General features: G+C 45.5%; 1 non-coding gene and 2 pseudogenes across 1 annotated transcript; 1 reads left to right on the forward strand and 2 right to left on the reverse strand.

Moving 5' to 3' along the window:
- Window positions 1–435: 435 nt before the first annotated feature.
- On the reverse strand, window positions 436–16,251 carry LOC136496009 (uncharacterized; annotated as a pseudogene).
- TRNAT-CGU (transfer RNA threonine (anticodon CGU)) lies at window positions 13,909–13,980 on the forward strand. The gene has a single exon. It is a non-coding gene; the product is annotated as a tRNA-Thr (tRNA).
- Window positions 16,252–19,268: 3,017 nt separating the features above from the next.
- Window positions 19,269–21,317, reverse strand: LOC136497739 (amino acid transporter AVT3C-like; annotated as a pseudogene).
- Between the last annotated feature and the right edge of the window lie 370 nt (window positions 21,318–21,687).

The following is a 21,687-nucleotide window of genomic DNA, read 5'->3' on the forward strand; positions in this document are numbered from 1 at the left end:
TTAGTCGATGCTCTTTTTTTTATGTGTGACGCTGTCCGTGAAGGTGTGAAGATCATTCTTGAGATGCTACTACCATGACAAATTTATGTGTGACGCTCCGGCTGCTTTTAGGTCAAAATCAAATATTGTTTTGGGCGTTAGAGGCTCTCAGGCTTCAGCGGGTGAATAAGTCAGAACCAGAGCCCTTCAAGGGCCCAAGCTTCTTCCGCGTTACCTTTGAGAGCTGCTCTCATAGTATTAAGTGACGAGTCAAAATTGCCGCGGCAAAAAATAACTCGCAATGTAATGTATAGACCTCATAGTTGCACGTACACTCGATTCACTATTTACAAGTAACCTGCTTGTATAGTTGTATGTAGCGGAAGAGAGTTTGACAACGGCAGATACAGATCGTCAGATCGACAATCCTGGGATGAGAAACGGCAATGAAGAACTTTACAACAGGAAGGGGAAATTGGTGTAGGTGATTATGAGGTCCCCTTCTCGTTTTGTCCGGAGTAGCTCTTTTGCCATTGCAGAGAATGACTGGGCGCCGTTGGCCATATCAGCAGCCCGAAGGTTAATGCCCTGCAGAACACATTGGTCCACGTTAACTGTTTGTCTGTTGCTTTTTTTTAATCAGGCAACAATAGCAAGTATTCTATGTTTCATTGTTTCTGCAGGTTTTTTGTATGGACTTTTTTGGTTGAAGAAATACGGAACTGGTAACAAATGAGTAGCAATAACAAGAGTTTAGAGATTGAACTGTGGTAGATCTTGTTCACAGCGTCATGTCAAAAGGAACCGTGGAACAATATTATTCCATAGGGTACACCTAATTAAGTTAAGCACCTTGAAGCCTAGTTTCCTAACTGCATGATCTGGTTAGTGAAGCATAAGCATATACCTCCAACTTTTTCATGTTCTCCTGCAGTTGTTCCCAATCAATTTTTGGAACGCTGGTTGAATCCTGTTCATATAAACATGAAAGGGGATTGGCAAATGGTAATCGAAACATGGCTGCTAATTATATTGTGCATTATTCTATGCATAATAATTCATATGATTTGCATAGATGAGCTTAATGCACTCGCATCATTTGTTGTATTTGCATATCCATACTCCATCTTTATCTGATCAACTTGACTCACTGATGTTCATCTTCAGTCTTTTTGTTTCCTGAGCTTATCTTTCTTCAGTCTTGGGCTTCAACTTTCCTGCATGTGCATAGTTGACTTGATCACATTACACAATTTTTTTTAATATATATAGTTGAATCAGAACCCAATTTTACAAAGCCACACAGTGGATTACAAATTTATGAACTTCTTATAAGTGTACTTTACTGACCTCTAAGGGTATGGAGTCCCTTGCTGATTTTCTCTTTGCTTAGACCAGGGAAATGTGGTCCTTTTGGCTTCTGTGGGTTGTCATCAATGTCGATATCATCTTCAGACAAAAAAACATATAGTATAAACATAAGTATATACTGCTCCACAAGTAAAAGAAAAATGATAGCATATACCTATGTCCAGCTCGACATTTTCATCATCTCTTAGTGAACTGTTCCTTCCCTCAGATGGCAAAGCAAAGTTAGTTGAAGAAAATATTGAAGCCAGCTCTTCAGAAGTCATTGCAATACATTGTTCGCTGCCATTTGCAGCACTTCTTTTGATTTGCTTCCTTTGTTATCTTCATAATCATTCCAAACAGACCCTGCTGAGTTCCATACTTCCGTTGTAAGAAAAGTTATGTAGATGGCTTCCAGCTCTCTACGATCAATTAATTACCTTTTTCTTTTCTTTAGGAGATTTCACTACAAAAGAAGAGTCTTCCCTGGTTGAGCTCTCTTTTCTGTATACTGTACTAATGCTGTCCACATGCCTGTGTACAAACCATAGTACTCAGATAGCATAAGCCAATCTTCAAAATAACTAAAAGGAACTGCATCTAGGTGTTCAGATCTAGAATTGAAATTCCTTTTTGAAATTATTAGATTATACATTGGTAATTATGGAAGGGCGGGCCTAGTGCAAGCGGTAGAGTCTTACCGCCTGTGACCGGAAGGTCCCGGGTTCGAGTCGCGGTCTCCTCGCATTGCACAGGCGAGGGTAAGGCTTGCCACTGACACCCTTCCCCAGACCCTGCACAGAGCGGGAGCTCTCTGCACTGGGTACGCCCCCTTTATACATTGGTAATTATGGCAGTAGCTTAATCATGAACCCATGGGTCTCAAAGGCGTGCAAAACTACTATAAAATTACATACTAACCATATCTCATCCTGGCAGAGCGTAGAGAAAAAATAGGTCTCTTCTCCATTAAACTGTAAAATTAATTCGATTATTTTGTAAGACAATACATTATTTTACAACTGAAAATTTACATGCTATTTAGTAGGTAAAGGCTGGGCAGGCGCAGAGCATACCAAGATGGTTTCTCCATCAGATGAACATGCTATGGAACTAGTTGAATTCAAGTTTCTTGAGTACACAAAACCTCGTAAAAAGGCATCCTTCAACAAGGATAAGTCTGCCAGGGATCTGCAGTTTCACGTACACACAGAAAAAAAGGAAGCACATTGACTTCACTTTAGTATCCACAGGCACATCAAAGATTCGAAGTCTTTAAGTAAATTGTTGCCTCACCTTATTTCAATTTTCCCATTGGAGAAGACAAGTATAAGTCCAATGTCATTAGAAGAACTATGAATAAGAGAGGCGAAACAACAACTACTGCTCAATTTCTTCTTATTGATTATCTTCTTTGTGCCCTGAATGGAGTATAAAACCATAAGAACAACGACAACTCGTGGTAAAGAAAGAAAATGATAGATAATTAGAGATACAAATACCTGAATTGCGTGGCACAAGGAAAATAAGCGGATCGCATTTTCAGTGCAAAGTAACAGCAATGATTCCTTCGATACTGTATCGTGGTTATCTGAAACTGCTGGTGTGTCATTGGGTGATAACTCTGTCACACAATTTCTACAGGGACTTAGAATGCCAATAGTTAATTTATCAACAAAAACAGATAAGTATGCAATGCCATAAAGCGCACCTAACATCTGCAGAAGAAGGGCTTTAGAGGGTTTGTCAGTCTGAACTGGGCTGGGGTTCAAAAGTTTCCCATTTTCTTCCTCGATAATAAAAATAGATGAATCTTCCATCGCTGCTATCAAAATGTCCTTGTCATATCCATTATGGCTATAGATTTCAAATTGCAAAGAGGCGATTCCACCAGATAGTCGACACTCAAACTGTTTTTGATATAAGATTGTAGCATCTTCTACGTTGATAACTGATACCTGAAACATGGATTTTGTGACATTATAAGATTTTGTTGACTTAGACCGCTGGGACCAGATAGAGCATAACAAATCTGAGCCACATATAAATGAAGTAAAAACCATGGGAAACATGCTTAAATAATCATTTTATCTCTATGGAATAACCAGGGACATTGATATCCATGATACTGATCATTGCAAGCCATGAATGTTAAAAAAAATTGTGGCCATCATGAGATTCCATGGTTGCTATTTTTTAAAAAATAAATAGGAACAATAATTTGTTAATCTTGTTTGTAACCATTTAGTTTTGCTTCCCTCATGTAGCATAGCAACCACATACCCATATTTGATATTTCTGACTCTTGTAGATGAACAAATGTCGTTTTCTGAAACTAGGACACAAAGTCACAAACATGTTGGTGAGACCAAGGAGGCTGCCTTATCTATTTACATGAAACAACATGTGGGGTTGAAGGCACTGTGAAAATCCTTAAAATTAACAATATACCAAAATTTATTATTAATCAAGAGAAAATAATTTTCTGTCATCAATGCTAGAATATACAAGGATGAACTCTACTTTCAAGCCTAGCTCTGAAATTCTGTGGGCTACTGGGTTATCCAGCTTGTTGACTAAACAGCGCCTAGGAATTACAGCCAAAAAAAAAACTGAGAATGTTTTGTACAAACTACACACAATCGAGCACTTACAATTCCTTTTTCTGTCCCAGCAGCAAAATGCTTTGATTTTGAAATAGAAGACATCGTGGTTATAGCTCCTTTAAGCTTTATACTTTTGACATTGCAGTTATCTCCTTGCTTTGCTGTCAAATTATTTGATCATGTCAAGATATAGAAGATATAGAATATATAAACTTTAAAACTCATGCATTTAAATGTCATTGAAGAAAAATATGCCATTCATCCAAATGATAAGACCAAGAATACCAATGTTTACAGAGTCTCTTACATCTGCATCTATGAGTACACTTGTAGACTATGTATCGTCCAACCAACCAAAGATACACCTTCTTAAGCAACAACATATCATATTTCTTTTCTTTTGAGGAATAGATCTGCAGGAAAACCCCACACATCTCTTCTATACTAATATCAATAATCTGAAAAACATAATTATTACATTATTCTTTATCTTCAACACAAGGCATGAGATATTGTCACCCACTCACCGTCTCACCCTATAATAAAATTGATGATGATGATAATTGTCTAGAACTCTACTTTTTTTTTCTCGAACAGGAAGGAAAGCTACGTATCATTGCATTAATAGAAGAAGGTAGTGTTACAACACCCACCCACCCACACCTGATTTAAACATTAATTATATTTGGGCCTGTTAGAAAAACTAATAAATGACCCGACCTAGAAGCTTAACGACCTGAGTTAGGGGCAGAGAGGAAAGACAGCCCCTTAGCTCATGCCATACATCAAAGCTGGGACTCCTCCCTCAGAGATGCTAGGGTGGGCACCATTGAACACAGTCATTCCTATGTTTCCACAAGGTACATTCTCCCAAGATGATGACTAGAACCCTAATATTACAAGTTGAAAATCATGTCACGAAGAAAAAGAACATGCTGATATTAGTCTCCGAAATTACGCCTACTATCCTTTAGTCTCATGTTCCACAATTTTTATTGAGCATGTACACATCGAACTGGTAAAGGTCAACATTTTGAATGATAGTATAGATGCTGTTGTAGTGTAATTTTCCATGAAAACAAATACGTAAGCATACCAAGATAGAAGCACCAACTGTTGGGTTTAGGAATAGTGTGAGGATAACAGTACCATTTAAAAAGGAGAATATGTTGTCGCTGGAGTCCTTTTTGAATGTGATAATACGGACCTAGAAATAACAGGAAAGAAGCTTTATTGCACTGCAAGTGCATCAGACATGGAAGCTAGAAGTCATGTCATGGCCACGGAATAGCTTACCATTCCACTCCTTTCTCCAGACAACAGAATGCTAGAGGACATATCAAACTGTAATGATGTGATAGGGTTGCCAGCTGATGTATTGTCTTCATTCTGCACAATTATCAAAGTAGCCAACATATTAATTGGTATGCAAATGCATAACAATGAATGTTCAAAAGCTATTGTAATTTGAAGGAACCTGCTGCTTTATCATAAAAATCTGCAGTAAATGAGGGCATGATGCATCCCAAAAGCTTATGGTTCCATCTAGATGTCCAGTTATACAGAGGTTCCGGGTCTTATGTGTAACACCTCTGGTGTTACGAGCTTGCTTAGCACCTAGGTTAAGGTCTTAGGGAAATTAGCAAAACAAGTTCTCGAGTTGAAAAAATTAAAATCACGCATGAAATGATAAACAAACCATGTGCGACCTACCTTTAGTGGTTGAGAGAAATCAAATAAATATCTAAGTTAATTTACTTAGCGCGTAAAAATGCTAATGAAAATCCTAACAAAAAAAATAGGATAAGTAGTTTTAATTGTTTGGCACGAAAAACAATTTCTATAAACAAAAATAAAATATAACTTGTATTTAGTACTTAAATAAAAATTGAAGTACAAGTTTAGTAGGTAGAAATGCAACTTTAACTTTTGGAAAATAAATGTTGTTAACTAGTGTTCTTGGGAGCTCAAAAAAATCAAATCTGAAATTAAAATCAGACATTTTCGTTGAATCGGCAAGAAGTTGAACTTGTGATTAAAGTGCCATTTTTGGCGAATTATATTGAGCAAAATAATTAAATAGTGCTTAAATATTTTGTTCCTATGGTTTAGTATAAAGTATGAACTATTGCATGGAGTATTTGTTGGTTGAAGTTAACAAGGTTTAGACCTATTAAAAATTACGACAAAAGAGTTAATGGCTACTTAGCCTCAACTAAAACCCTTAACTTTTCTAAGTATGGAAGGGTAGTAGACAATGCCATTTTGGCATTTAAATTCTAACTAAAATGTTTAAACACTAGATCCATGTTTTTGTACTGTTGGTTGCTTCTAAGTAAGCACTTGAGCATGGTGTAGATCGAAGTTGTTTTGGATGTCACGTTGCCCGCTCTAAATTTGCCCAAACCTCCTTAGAACGCGCTGTGAACCATGATTTGGTGCTCGGTTCCCGAACCGGCGTTCAGCGTGACGAACTCATGTTGGCACCTCCCTATCTCCCTCTCTGGTCACTCTCTGGACGTGAGGTTTGCTTCGCCAGTTGGGTGTTAGTATCGGCTTTAGGTTAGTGGAATTGGTTGAACTCCGGTCGTGTTGATCAACAGCCTTTGCTTCGCTTTACAACACGTGCACGTCATCGGTTGCTGTCGCTCGGCCTGAGTCTGCGGTCACCGTGCGCACGCGAGCGCTGCTGGCGCTGAGCTCAAGACGTGGCCGGGCTGTTGCCGCTGGCTAGCTCGCGCGCCCGGTCGGTGCCACGCGGCGTCCCTGGCCCTGCGTTGGCCGGTCTCGGTTGGATGCGGCCTGACTTCCGCTGCTGCTTCACGAGCGCGCCACGCTCGAGTGGCTGGCCGCTGTGCCTCGTGCAGGGTTGAGCCGAGGTTGCGACTGTCGTCGCTCGACCAACGTGGCGCCCGCCCCGCCCCCCGATTCAACTAACGCGTTGAGCCTCCGGGCATGTGCCACTGCAATCGCGTCTGGGTCGACTGACCCCGGTCACAGTGGCGATGGTGATGCCTCTCTGCCTCGCTTTGCCTCCACTAGCCGACGCCGGTGACCCCCGCTTGGGTCCTGCCACTACATTCCAAGCGCTTCGCGCCAAGCCTCCATGTCTCGTCATGTGGGCGCACATGCTGGTGTTGCCGCCATCGATCGGAACCACCCCGTCTTAACTTGCTCGGGCTCGCTCGTGTGCCCTCTCCACGACCGCACCATGCGCAGGACCACCGCTCCTTCTTCCCTCCTAGCGTCAGCGGGCTTCGCCGCATAATTCCTCGCTCCAGTGGGTAGCTTAGGAAGTCGGCTAGCCGTCTCTTTCTCCTCAAGCCCGGCCGAACACTACCGACCGGCAATTTGACATTTTGCTCGCCGCCAGTCATGTGCGCCGCCGAGCTAGTAGGTTTGGGGGTAAGGCCCGTAGGGTTGATAGCAGTTCAATTGCTCGTAACCCCGAACTCGCCTTGACTCCCTCTATTCGGTGCTCGCGCTATTTTGGCTAGGGCACTCGTCGACGGTGTTGTGACGCGTCGGTGTCCGCCTCGGGATGTCGCCGTCGTGCCTGGGCGCACGTGGCCAAACCACCTTGGCCCTCCCCTGCTTCGACCATCGCCATAGCGTGCACCATAGTGAGCTACTGATACTTCTCCGCTATCTCTACCCGTTTGTGGGGGCGTAGGCTCGCCGGAACGCTCACGCCGCCGTGGTAGTTGGTCCGCCGACGCGAGCAGTGCATTAGCAGTCACCGTCTAACTTCTAATCGTCGCTCAGGGTTTCATCTTGGCTTCGCGATGCTCGCCGGCCTGCTTGTTTGATCGGTGCCTCGCTCCATTATCCGGCGTAGGTGTGCAGTGTCGGCCAGAGCCGCTCCGTCGCGCGCAGGGCGTCGGGGACCGATTCAGTGAGAGGGTAAGGTTATTGAGGGTGCTCGATGCAAAACTTGTCTCTAGTGCAATAGTGCGCGGGGTCACCGCGTAGTAATCTGATAAGCCGGTGATCTTTTTGCTAAATGCGCGAGTACGCTTGCGTAGCGGGCCAGTTGGGCCGGCCTGCTGGCGCGCGGCCACGCCCCGTGCGGGTCGCAGCGGGCGGCTAGGCCGAATTGGTGGCCAGTCTTTCCCTTTTTCCTAAAGCATTTTCTAACTTAGTTTCTAAGGCAAACTTGTAAATTCAATATAAATTTGTGTAGTGGACCAAAAATTGTGAAACTAATTTTGTTAGGTTCCTAAAATCATGGTCTATCTGCTAGTATATCTTGTTCGCATAGTTTTATAGTATTTTCAGGAGTTATCTAATTAAATTGAGATGCTTATATTGTTAAGATATAAACCTGTAGAAATTTTTATAATTAATTAGTGCTAGTGTTAATTTTGGAAATTTTACAGTAACTTTCTAATATTATGAGGTGCTCACTGTAATTTTTGTATCTCCATAATAATTAGTTTGCTAAGATAGCTAATGAGTTCTAGTTCGAATATATATTAAATCAATGAAATGAAGTAAAAGAAACACCTTGGGATTGTAGGACTAAAACATTTTTCCAGAAAACGACGCCTTACTCGACAATGTGAATACGTAACCTAGTATGTTAGTCGTAGAGCTAGCTCGTTAGCTTGAGAGGCGTCAACGTATTTTAAGAGTTGCGGTTGCCGTTGGTTAATTACGTTTCTGTGTTGCATCCACGTGTATAATAGGAACAACGACTTTCGGAGTCATCTGGAGTAGCAGAAAGGATGGTGCCTTGATGATCGGATCACCACGATGGAATGCTATCTTTTGGTTATATCTTACCCAGGCAAGCCCCGGTGCATAACCCCTATTATTCTTATTCTGTACTTTATCTTATGCTTGTGCATTAAGTTTTAAGGAGTTGAATAAAATCCACTTGCATATATATATCCTTATCCTATGAGTCCTACTAGTATGTCAGGATCGTGTAAATTGCTATGCTAAAGGATTCCAGTAGAAGTCGAGTGATTACCTGTCACTCGCGAGAGGTAGGAAATACATTATTGTTCTTATATCATATAACTATCACATGGAATATATATGGATGATAATTGAAGACCGGGCGGGGGGACTGTGCTTTGGATTTGGATTTGGATTTAGTTAGGCAACCGAGCAAGGCTCCGGTTGCATTTGTCCCGCCTGTGTTAATTGAGGACCGTCTGTTGCTGTGGATGATAGTCAGGTCACAGAAGTATTATCCTAAGCACATATTTGCTTATGGGAGTGGGAAGACTTGTTGCTCTCTTGTCATGGGTTCCGGCTCTTTTCGGACCGAGTTTTAAGGGTGGGTATTAGGTGGAGGTCTAAGCACCATACTGAGATCGGGTCTCAGATGTTGGGAGCTTAGAGTCCAAGTTTGGACGGAGACCTAGACCCCTTGATAGGAGTGGAACGGGTTGGTCTTGTTTGTGCATGGGATACAAGTGAGGCGTGTGTTTCGGGGTACCCAGCTGGGATACATTGATTCGCAAATCGCCGTTTCTTTTGAGACGGTACGACTTGACTATGGCCTAGCACCGTAGTAAGAACTGGAACATAAAAGGTGTCGGGGACCAATACTAGAGTACCCGAAGGAGGAGCTAATGATCATCAACATTGATTCATCCGAGCAGTAAAGAACGCGACTACAACTCCAACCAACCCCCAAGTACGCAGGCTCCGCCTCGCCCGACCCTTGGGGGCGGGCTCCGTCTCGCCTGACCTCGAGGCCGCGGGCTCCGCCTCACCCGACCTCTGGGTCGGGGTCTCCGCCTCGCCCGGCCTCTGGGTCGGGGTTTCCGTCTCGCCCGACCCCTCAGGCGCGGCTCCTGACGAAAGCCCATACCGCCGCCAACCACTACGGACCAGAAAGCACAACCCAAGGTCAAACTTCTAGTATCGTGCAGGGAGCGGGCACATCTCAACATGACCCGTGCCTGCGACATGTCACTCCAGGGAACTCACATCACCAACAGTAATGGACGCGTGGTCACTATGCTGCCTACTCCCTATACGACCGCTGACCAGCACGCTGGTTCGCCGTGTCGCCCGTCGGGGCGGAATGGGACGTTACGACCCGCTGACAACGCCAGGGCTTGGCATCAGCGGCGAACAGGCGCCCGGCGTGGAGCCGTCCCTGTCACCATCTACAGTGTCGGCGGGACCCGCACAAAGGAAAAGAAAGGCCCGACGGTCCTGGAAGCCTTCCTCTCCTTGCCTCTTCTCCCTCTTTCTCTCTGTGTAACCTGCTCTTCCCCTTCGTCTATAAAAGGGGAAGCATGACGTCCCAGGAGGTGGGTGGTTCACCACTCTACATGGCTGTAGACATCAAAACACACGTTCTAACACGTCTTAGGAGCACACGCACATCAGAGACTTGGGACCTGTTCCTCTCTCGCTCGTTTGTAACCCCTACTACAAACTTTCAGTGCCGGTAACACGAGCAGCAACGACGAACTGGATGTAGGGACTTTCTGCCAGAACCAATATAAACCTCGTGTCCTCTAAGCACACCATCCGAGTTAGACACGTAATACTAGAAATTTACTCGTCGGTGGTAACTCGAAACACCGACAGAATGTGATAAAATAGTTCTGATTGCTTACCACATGCTTAAAAATAGCATAGGTGCTTACCTAGAATGATTAGCTAATTAACTAAAAATAACTGCTAAAAACTCTGAACATAAGGATGCACTATTAGTAATGCTTCTTGCAAATGCAATTAACCAGCAAGCCAAAATAAGTCATGCATATCCTTGGAGTCTTTTATTTTTCCTTCTGTCGGGTAAATCTTGCTGAGTATAATCGAGTAATCAGGGTTTTATTCCCCCTGTTGCAGGTGACAGGTGGATGCTGATAGAGCTGACCTTGTGTGTGGAAACCTTCTGGTGGGCTCAGCGAGGGTTTCCTTACGTTACGGACATAGAGTTTTAATTACAACCTTCACGAATAAAGTTTTGGAAAGAAAAGCTTATGATTTGCTATCCTCACATGTATATAATTATGTCTCATGCTTAACGTTCAATAGCTTACAAGTAAACTTAATTTCCGCTGAAACTCTGATCACATGTTTTATTCCACTGTCGTAATTATCTTGTTTATCATTCTGATGTTGTAATAAAGTGATGTAAAGAAATAGCTAAGAATGTTGTAAGCTTTATCCTCTCATTTATGATCCTGACGAAAAATTTAGATTTTCGAGTTCTTCCTTTGGGTGTGCTCGATGGAACAGCGTGGTTTAGTGCACTCTCTTAGGTACTTAGGGTCTAATGGAAGACAAGTACTCTGTAGAGGGCATTAGATCAGACGGTTCTGCCACATTATGAATGCTGGTAAAACTTGTTAAAGTCTGACCTTTATCCTTCATTGAAAACAGCCATGGATATTTGGTGGCTGATGAAAAATAATCCTGCACACCATTAGAAGGAAGAACAACTTGATCAAAGAGTTTGAAGTTTTTGAAAGAAATAACAAGTATATACATGCCTCGTCCAAAGAAGCTAAGGCTGCAGGGTTACATGTATAGAACTTTGCAACACTGATGCCTGAATCACCATAAGGAAGCTTCACATATGAACAGTTTGGAAGTGTTGGAGGTGATCTAGACTGAGAGTGAAGGAGATAGCGCTCAATTTCTGAATCATCATATAAACAGATCTGACCAGATTTCAACAAGAGAACAAGGGTACTTTGTCTGTGCTTATTTGGGTCACTAAGCCCTGTAACAAGTTCCATTCCTTGGCAAGATTCAGCGATAGGCAAGACCATCTTTACAATTCGCGATTCACTCTCTTCATTCAGAATCAAAACCTATTCATAAACACCAAGTGGAAGGTTGAACAAAGATGCAGTTCTTACTGAACAGAAACAATCAAGATACATTATCCATGTAAGTCATCAAACTAATTTTGTAGGGAAGAAAATACAGGCTCCAACAATGCACAGAAAGGGGCAACTTTCAAATGTTTCTGGGAAATAAAAACACTTTTTTGGTCAGTCTAGCTTGCCATTTAAAGTGTGATATTTCAATTTGCAGACCAGCCAATCATATAACTACATTGATTCTAAATTGGTATTATGAAGCAAAATCTTACAGGTGATAAGGCACATTGCTATTTTAGAACATAATTCCACATGATAAGAAAACAAGGTACAAGGGATATAACATGGCACTTGAAATTTATGGCAGTGGACAGTCTACAAACTATTATTTGAGAAACAGTTTAAATATTTGTTTTGCTAAAGGTCAGTGTTTCCACCTGAAATAGGTGACCATGATCATTGAAACCATTGATATACAAACGACCTGCCTTTCCATCGCTAGAGATCCATTGCAAAGAGACTATTGGCAACTTGTCTAGCTTGTATCCTAGGTTAAGCCTCTGAATAGGTAGATTCTGGCCGCCCATAGATGAGGAATTTTGTGTAGTTGTAACCTCAGGAATGGCCCAAATGTATAAATCGCCATTATCATATCCAATAGCAATTTTGCTTCCCTTGGCACAAACCCAGCATGCTGATGTTACATTTTTAGCCTCCTTCTGTGATTGCTGCTGCATAGTTTTACCAGATATGGATACTGCTTTGCTAGCTTTAATATCCCACAAACTCATAACCCCATCTCTGAAGATAATGAGCACCCTGAGAAGAAGAATGTACCTTAATGAGACTTTTGTATATGTCTACAAATAGTGAAATGTAAGATCAAACAGGGATACTAGATGGGTTATTAAGATGAAGTTGTTTTTTTTTTCTCGAACACGCAGGATTAACCTGTTAATCCTAGATTAGGATATATGGCTGAGCACTAGGAAGAGATTGACCTGTTCAATTCAGACAAAGGCTGGGGCGAAACAAATATTACTTCGACATCATTACCAGCACTAGCAGTGGAACCTTCAGCAAAGAAACAAAAACCCAAACAAAATGAGTCAACTTTTAGTGTTCCACTTCGATTTACGGCTGCTCGTATTGCAAGAATTATCTAAAAACGAAACCAATATCTGAAGGGTGCTCCCTTTTGAATGTGATCACATGCTGAAAAATACGAAAAATGAGACACCGATTGACAAAGTTGATTATGAGCACGGTAGACAGATATTTCTAGTGTAGCAACGTCATACCATAAGATTCAGTAAAAGGAATCCAGTACGGCATGTCAGCTAGGCATCTCTGAGCCAAATCAAGCTTCAATAGAGATAAATTTCCAGAACTATCCCCAACATATCTGCCAGGCACAGAATTCCCATTAGAGCACTAAACCATTTGGAATCCATCGACTCAGTAGTCGGAAACAACTATAAGTATATAACTCACATGTAGAAGCTCTTCTGCAGCACAGAGAATGCAGTGATTGCCTTTTCAATCGGGTGCAGATAACAGAGTTTTTTGGCATCGATGTCCCAAACCTGCACACAAGGTGCCTTCCGGATTAACAATACATGGAAGCGAAATCATCAGTCAAATATATTCATAAGTATAAAAAAATCACCTCGATCTGGTTCTGGGTGTTGACATTGAGCAGAACCCCTTGGCCCTCGGCAAACTGAAACGGAACATCTTAGAGTGAGACGCCTCCAAGTCTCGCCACGCGACATTGGACACGCAAATTAAGTAGTGGGATTGGCGACGGGAGGGCGGCGCGGTCGTACCTGCAAGAACCTGGAAGGGAGTGGAGAGGGGGACTGGAGCAACGCCTGCGTGTTGTCGCGGCCGAACAGCTTGATCTGCCCATTCCTGAAAGCAATCGCAGAGAAAGGGGGAGTGAGCCGGAAGCGGAAGGTAGCGAAGCGGCGGCCGTGTTGTTACCTGGTGGCAACGGCAAGGACGTGGAGGACGGGGTCGTAGGCGAGGAGGGCGGCGTCGGCGGGGACGCCATAGTGGAAGGCTAGCCGCGGGCTGACGTCCTCGGCGCGCAGGGAGCTGATGCTGCCGATATGTTGCTGTTGAAACTACGAATAAAAACTTTATTTTCAAAACCAGCAGCACCTGCTTCCGTAGCATAGTGGTAGTGCGTTCGCTTCGTAAGCGAAAGGTCGCGAGTTCGATCCTCGCCGGGAGCTGAAATTTGGTTTTATATTTTTGACATATTTCTTATTACGATTTTCTTTTCTTTGCTCCGAGCGACGAAATCCTCTCTGAAATGTATTCATTTTTCTTGTCTTTTTCACATGTAACCATGACGTGCTACTCTCTTTCAAAACTATAGCTTGTTTGTTTGTTGAATTAGCAATATGTTAACATCTACGAATTCAAGTAAATGCTTTGTCAAAACATACCCCATAGATAATTCAGTGGAACTAATTTAACATTGTAATTGTTGATGCATTTTGATATAAACTTAACCAATGTTAAAGAAACTTGACTCAGAATAAAAAAAACGAATAGTAATTGCTAAACGATCTTCGAGACGAAATCCATTCCAGTCCCAACCCAGTGAACTTCGGTCCAATGATTAGCAAAGGGACCCTAAAAACCAACGCCTTATTTAGATGACCACTCCAAATTCTAGTAGTTTTTCAACTCTCTCTCCCTCACATCAATTTTTAGCCGCTGCATGGAGTAAATATAGGTAAAACAAACTAATTACACAGTTAGTTGAAAATCACGAGATGAATCTTTAATCCTAGTTGTTCTACGATTGGATAATATTGTCAAATAAGACAAAAATGATACTATTATCAATTTGAAATTTTTTCACAATCTTTAAAGAGACCCAAAAGAAGGACTCCGTGGCAAAACCGGGATCTACTGCAACCAGCGCTCACGGCCTCCATGCACGCTGCACATGGCGGTCACATCGCATCGTTTATATTTGAGGCATTTGACTTATGAGCCGCCAGACGTTCCCGCGCTCTAGCCAATTGAAAACCAAGTCGCCAAGAGACAACCGTACACGTACTAATCCCAGACTCCAGTTCGATAAACCTACGCTAGCAACGTACGATGACGGATTATCTCTGCCGCTCTCCGTGTCACTGTCAGTACATGACCTGCTCTCCCTCTCTGTCTTCTCTCGTTAACTACTCCACAGCTTGCTTCAATGTGAAGTTGATTACTGCTTCTTTTTCCCCTTTAACAATGCAATCGACGCATCATTCCTTGACCTCTGCACCAGTCATCATCTCCAACTCCCCGTCCTTGGCACAGCAGACAGCACAAGTGGCCTGGCTGACATGGACCGTGCCAGGTAAAACAGCTGGTACCGTTTGAGCGTTTGAGGCCAGAGAAAAAAAAGAGAGGCTAAACTTACACCCAAATGCGACTTGATGCAAAGCCGGCGTTTGATACGTTGAACCCACAATTGGAATAAAAGGATCTCGTTGATCTCGAAGAACCGGCCAGACGTTTTTAATCTCACTAGATGCCATGATTTATATTAATAGCTAATCCACGTACTGCTGGTCTGCTGCTGCTACTATGTGAGCTCGTCAATGCAAACTCTTATCCATCTCGATCGCCTTTAACAAAGATCATGCTTCCACCGAAACGCTCTATCTATTCCTGCAGAACAGCTCCAGCCTTACTTTTCACTTTTTCACCACAGGTAGGGATAATTTCTGCTGGGAATAAACTATATGGTAGTGGCTCGACATTTATGGGATCACATGGCACTACGCGTTCCGTATTGATTTCCTGGGTGTCCTACATTTTGAAAATGTTTGAAATTTGAACAGAGCTTCGATTAAAACCATGTCTCTGTCAGAGTGTATAACGAGCCATACGGCACGGCGTCTGCGAGGACATTCTTTTTCTAGTTTCCGAAAGGAAGACAATGCTTAGAAACGGAAAACGGGATAGTGACATTTTTCGACTAGAAATATTTCATACTGCAAAAAAAAAAAAAATCGATAAACATACGCAAATTCAACCGGTGCCGTAGGATTGGCCGCAAACACGCAGGATTATCTAATCCGAAAGAAAAATTCCTGTCCAGAGCGGCATGGAAGTTCAATGAGGATTCGCTGCAGCCCCAAATTTCGTCAGCGTATTCTGCAGAGTTTTCATCTAATCTACAGTAATAAGTATCTAATGCTTCATTCAATGGTACGTATCTTCAACCAAGAGCCTAGCCCGAAGAAAAGAGAGGGCAGAAACGGAAACTGGGAGAGCACAGATGTAGGGGGTAAAGGGAGAGAAGCCGTACCTTCTTGGAGGCCTTCTCCACGAGCTTCTTGACGAACATGGCCGGTCGATTCACGGCGCTGTGGAGGACAAAGACAAGCACCCTGCACCCCCCACAGGCGACAACCGGATCACAGCAGGCCGAGATCGGCGACTCCTTTCTAGTATCTTCACCGGAAGAAGAAGCAAGCAGGCAGCGCCCACCAGTTGCCAACTTCCTGTTCAGGAGCGGGATCGAAACGAAACCGACCAAGGCAAGGCAGGGCAGGGAGAGAGCGAGAGAGATGGCGTGGCGTCGAGGGTGGCAGGGAGGAGGAGGAGTTGGCGTTCGGAGGGCAGTTATGGATTAGGTTGGTGGTCTCCTTCCTTTCTGCTCTGCGCTGCGTTGTGTTTGGACTGGCTACTACGCTGCCAAGGCAAGTTTGGTCTTCTGAAGAACTGAAGAAGAAAGGGAAGAAGAGCGAGCGAGCGCAGGGGGGTTAAAAAGAAGATCGGCGAGCCAGGAGCCGCGGACGCTGGGACAGAGACAGACTACAGAGTCCACCGGCCACCGGCCGGCCCACCGCAACCGACAGAATAACTAGCCTCCGGTGCCCAAACGTGGGAGCCCGGAGCCATCGACCCGGTGCAATCGGATGCCGGCACTTGGCGGCGTCGCATTTGTCGCAGTAGGCAGACAGAAAAAGAAGAGTGCTCCTGCTGCTTCCATGTCAGCTCGCAGAGGGGTAACGTGCCACCGAAGCAAATCCGCGATGCTGCTGGTGTAATTATTAGAGAGGCACGGTGTACGGAAGGTAAGCACTAAACATGACGCATGGGGAACCTTTGTCTGTCGCAGGCGTCTTCAGTGGTTGCTGGTTTTGGAGAGCGAGCGCCCTGATGCGGCATTGTTTCAAGACCATTTGGTGCTGTGCATATCTACCGGCGCCAAATTTGTCAGGCAGGGGCATGTTTGGATGCTGCCTCCCAGGCAGCTCAGAAGCCAGGCAGCGTCCCCTAAGTGTTCGATTTCGATCATCTGAGCTGCGATCGCTCGCCTGACAGGCAAGCCCAGACGAGGGCGGCATCCAAAACACGCCCCAACTGCATGCGGTGCACGCGGGTGCGTCGGCAGTTTTAAGCCGTGGGAGTGAATGGAGACCGGAGGATGAAAACGATCGTGTCTCACTCTCTGGTGTCACTTGACTACGACATCATGCAGTACGTGTTCGGCAAGGAGCACGAGTACGACGTGTACATATAATCTAGGAATCGTGAGTTACTATGAGGCAAATTAAAAAACAATTATTGTACCTATAATCTATTAAGTCGTTTTAAATTACTTGACACTATATAAGACTACCTATGAGATAATACCAATGTACCTTTTAAAAAAAAAGTACTGCTCCTATCCGGAGGGAGTTGTTGCCTTCAACTCAAATGCCCCCTTGCTTATTGTCGTCCTATCTGTCTGTTGTGGAAGAAGTTGAGCATGTGTACTTCTTTTTTTTGTGAAAAAAACATGTGTACTTCTAAGTGTGATAGTTAGAGTTGAATTAGTTGTAATTGTAATGGTCAGAGGCTAATTAACTGCACTTGTCCCTGTAATGGTTTGAGTTAAAACTGCTTGAATAGCAGCTGTTAAATTGTCTGTATTCCTTCTTGGGAATGGCTAGGTACTGTGGCCGGCAAACAAACAATGTCCTTTTGTGGTAGTTACTAGTTGGTGAATTTTGACAGGTTGTCTAGGTAAACTAACACTGTGGCCCGCTCCCACCCCCTTCTTCTCCCTCGACAGCGGCCCTTCTCCCCCACCCTTGCATCCTCTCCTGTCACCCTCGGGGCCCGGCCACCGGCTACCTCGTCGTCGACCACGCCGCCCACCTCCCGCCCCTGCCCCTCGACCCCGCCCTCCTCCTTGTCCTCGCTGCCGCCATCGCCCAACGCCTCGCCGCGGCGCGCTAGGACGGTCGCGGAGCTCCGACAAAACTCTTGCGCGGCCGTGGCGGCTGCCTTTTTCCCTCGCCTCCTTCTTCCGCGGCGAGCTAGGACGGTCGCGGAGCTCCGCCCATGGAGCTCCTCCGGCCCGACCTGGCCTGGCCGCCTCCACCGTTGCCAGGGCCCCTAAACTGCCCTGCCGCAGTCCCCACCGCCTGGCCGGCCTTCATCCCCCCGAACCCCCTTCTATGCCCACTGGAGATGGAGAAGATAGGGAGAGTAAGAGAGAGAGAGAGAGGGTGTTGAACTTACCCGACGCCAACGATGTCGTCGTCTTGGGCGCGGTCGGGCGGCATCTTCTTCTTCGTCTCCGGCACGGGCGTTCCGGCGCGTGGGGAGGCGGGTGACTAACGCGGATGCAACTTATTAGATGACTGCAAAGGAGTACTTCTGTAAATTAAAAGGAGATGACCATACCCATACATCCTCGTCACGAGACCCAGTCACCAAGGCCAACGAGTTCTATGAGAGAAACAACCGTCCAGTGGTTTATGGGAAACTCGCTCCATTCTTGCCGAGGGGGGAGATTTATTTTTTTAATAGGGAGGGGGAAGATGTTAGCCCATTCCCCAAACTGGAACCTGCTCTCGTTGCACCATCCCAAGAGTGTGTTTAGTTCGCGAATTTTGGGAATTTGGCTACTGTAGCACTTTCGTTTTTATTTGACAATTAGTGTTCAATCATAGACTAATTATGCTCAAAACGTTCGTCTCGCAATTTTCCAACCAAACTGTGCAATTAGTTTTTTTTCGTCTACATTTAATGCTCCATGCACGTATCGCAAGATTCGATGTGATGGCTACTGTAGCACTTTTTGAGAAACTTTTTAGGAACTAAACAAGCACCAAATTATAAATCATTCTAGCTTTCTTGAGAGTTAAAGCATTTGAAGTTTATCAAGTTTATATAATAAAATAGTAGCATTATGATACCTAATAAGTATCATTTATTAATTATATTTTCATAGTATACCTATTCGATGACATAAATCTTTATAGTTCTCTCTACAGTTTCATTAAATTTGAGATGCTTTGACTCTCCAAGAAAGTTACAACGACTTATAATTTGGGACGGAGGAAGTAGGTAACTAAGCATGAAAAACGGATGAGAAACAATCAGACGAATCATTTTTCAGTTTTGTCAGCTGATGCAATTGAAATAAAGGAGCCTTTGGTTTTCCTTCGTCAATGAAGTGAAGATTTTCCATCTCTATGAGGGGGACGGCAACATTTCCATGAAGGTTAAGCCACTGGCCAACCAATGCGAATCATTTAAAACTAGTATGACCAACAAACCTAAACCGTGCACAAACTTTGGATCAATATAAGACACCTATCGCGAGGACATGAGACAATAGAGACCCAGAAACATGCTACAAACTCCTTCAACAAAAGAATCTTACATAAAGTAGGTACTCTTGTATTGTTCATATTTGCATGGATTCAATTCCTCGTTCCCTTTGTCTTAAGGCTGTGTTTAGTTCATGAAATTTAAAAATTTGGCTACTGTAGCATTTTATTTTTATTTGACGATTAATGTTCAATCATGGACTAATTAGGCTCAAAACGTTCGTCTCACGATTTCCAACCAAACTGTGCAATTAATTTTTTTTCGTCTACATTTAATGCTCCATGCCCGTATCGCAAGATTCGATGTGGTGTCTACTGTAGCACTTTTTGTGAAACTTTTTGGGAACTAAACACAGCCTTATACAAGATCATATAGGCTTTACACATTGATCTGCTGCATGGTACAGCTGGAACCTATATGGCTCTATCTGAACAAAACCATGTAGATTTCAGAAAGCTCCCAACAATTGTGTATGTTGTCCCATACTTTTAAGAGATGTAAAGCATGCCCAAATCAACATGGCAGCTGAATTGGGTCTCAAACTCTCGATCCACTGGAACCAATGTACAACCATTTGAGCGCTCCCATTGCATCAGCAAGGCATGATCCATATCAGAATGTCGATGCTTACCAATGCATTAGCAAGACATGGTGCTTATCAGACTGTCGACTCTTACAGGTTGGAAGAACTGAAGATTTGTACGAGTGACGTCCATGTCCCGGACACCGCGAGCGCAGTCCCGATTACGATGACGGCCACGTCGGCGACGAGCCCGGTCCACCCAATCTCGGCGCCGAAGACCTTGAGGTGGAACGCGGCGGGCAGCACGAACCCGAGCACGACGCACGCTGCTGCCGACGAGCGAGAGGAAGTCGGCGAAGTTGGGCACGAGCATCGCCAGGAGCCCGACGACCACGACGAGGATCCAGCGCAGCCACCAGGCGTAGCGCTTGCCACAGAGCAGGCGCTCGGCGACCTCGTACACCGGATTCATCATCACCGGCATGGTGAAGAAGAGGTTGATGCAGAGTCCGAGCTGCACGAGGACCGAGAGCCAGCCCGTGCCGAGGTTGGTGGTGATGATGTCCCGTGTGGCCGCCGAACGCGAGGTAGCCCATGGCGCCGAACAGCCCGTACATGACGGCGATGAACGCCATGGACAGCGCGAGCGTGGCGCCGAATCTGCGCTTGTCCGCGCCTCTGCCTCCCTCGCGCAGGACCATGCCGATTCCCTCGAAGGCGTAGACAGCGACGCCGAGGCCGTAGAGGAGCTCGGCGGGGCCAGCGAAAGCGAACACGGGGGGCTTGTTGGCGAGCCAGATGGAGGCGTCCTGGCCCAAGACGACGCCCATGGCGCCGAGGTCAACGACGTCGGCGAAGATGCTGAGCGGCGCGAGGAGCGTGAGCGTCTTGATAGAGTTGAGTCCGAGCTGGAACGGCAGCATGGCCCAGATGAAGAGCGCCTTGGCCGTGAGGAGCGGGGACGCCGGGGACTCGGCCCCGATGGGGTAGAGGTGCGCCATGGTGTTGGAGATGAAGATTAGGTAGCCGACGCAGAAGCTGGCCTGGCTGAGCACGAGCATGGCGTCGACCGCGTGGCGCCCGGGCGCGCCGTAGATGGCGTGGCCCAGGTCCCCGAAAGAGGCGATCTTGGGGTGCTCGCCCGCGATCCGGCGGCGCGCGGCGACGAGGAGCATCATGCAGTGGAAGGTGAGCGCGGCGACGGCGAGGAGGAGCAGCGTCCCCGCCGCCCAGCCCGTGCGGGAGAAGGTGTAGGGGAGGCCCAGCACGCCCGAGCCGACGACGGCGATGAAGACGTTTGCGAACGTCTTGGGCTGCGATGACAGGTGCCCGCCCGCGCCGCCGCCGTGCAGCCCGTGCTGCGGGAGCAGCGGCGCCGGCGTCGAGCCGCGAGGACGAGGAGCTCGCCTCCTTGTCGAACCCCATGGTCTGCGGCTGTGGATTCAGCCGCTGGATCAGACAACCGAGCAGGGAACCAGCTGCGGCGGCGATATGGGAGTGTGGCGTGGCTAGCTGGTGGCCGGAAAAATGGGGAAATTTTGGGAACCTCGTGCCGTGCGCTTTCTTCGTTTTGTAGAGGCAGATGCAGTCAGAGGAGGAAGCGCCGTGGACCTTTCTTGAGCAGCGCCGTGAACATGGTTCACGGCCTGTTTAGCAATCAATCAGTAGCTCAGTAGTACACGGTGCGTGTGTGGCGCACGGGAGGCGAGGGTGTCGGACTGTCGGCGCACGGGCGTGCCCCCTCTGTTTTTTTTTCGTGACCGTGCATAAGCACATATTCCATTAAAAAAAAAAG

Source organism: Miscanthus floridulus, chromosome 12 (genome assembly GCF_019320115.1).
Source record: "Miscanthus floridulus cultivar M001 chromosome 12, ASM1932011v1, whole genome shotgun sequence".
NCBI lineage: Eukaryota > Viridiplantae > Streptophyta > Magnoliopsida > Poales > Poaceae > Miscanthus > Miscanthus floridulus.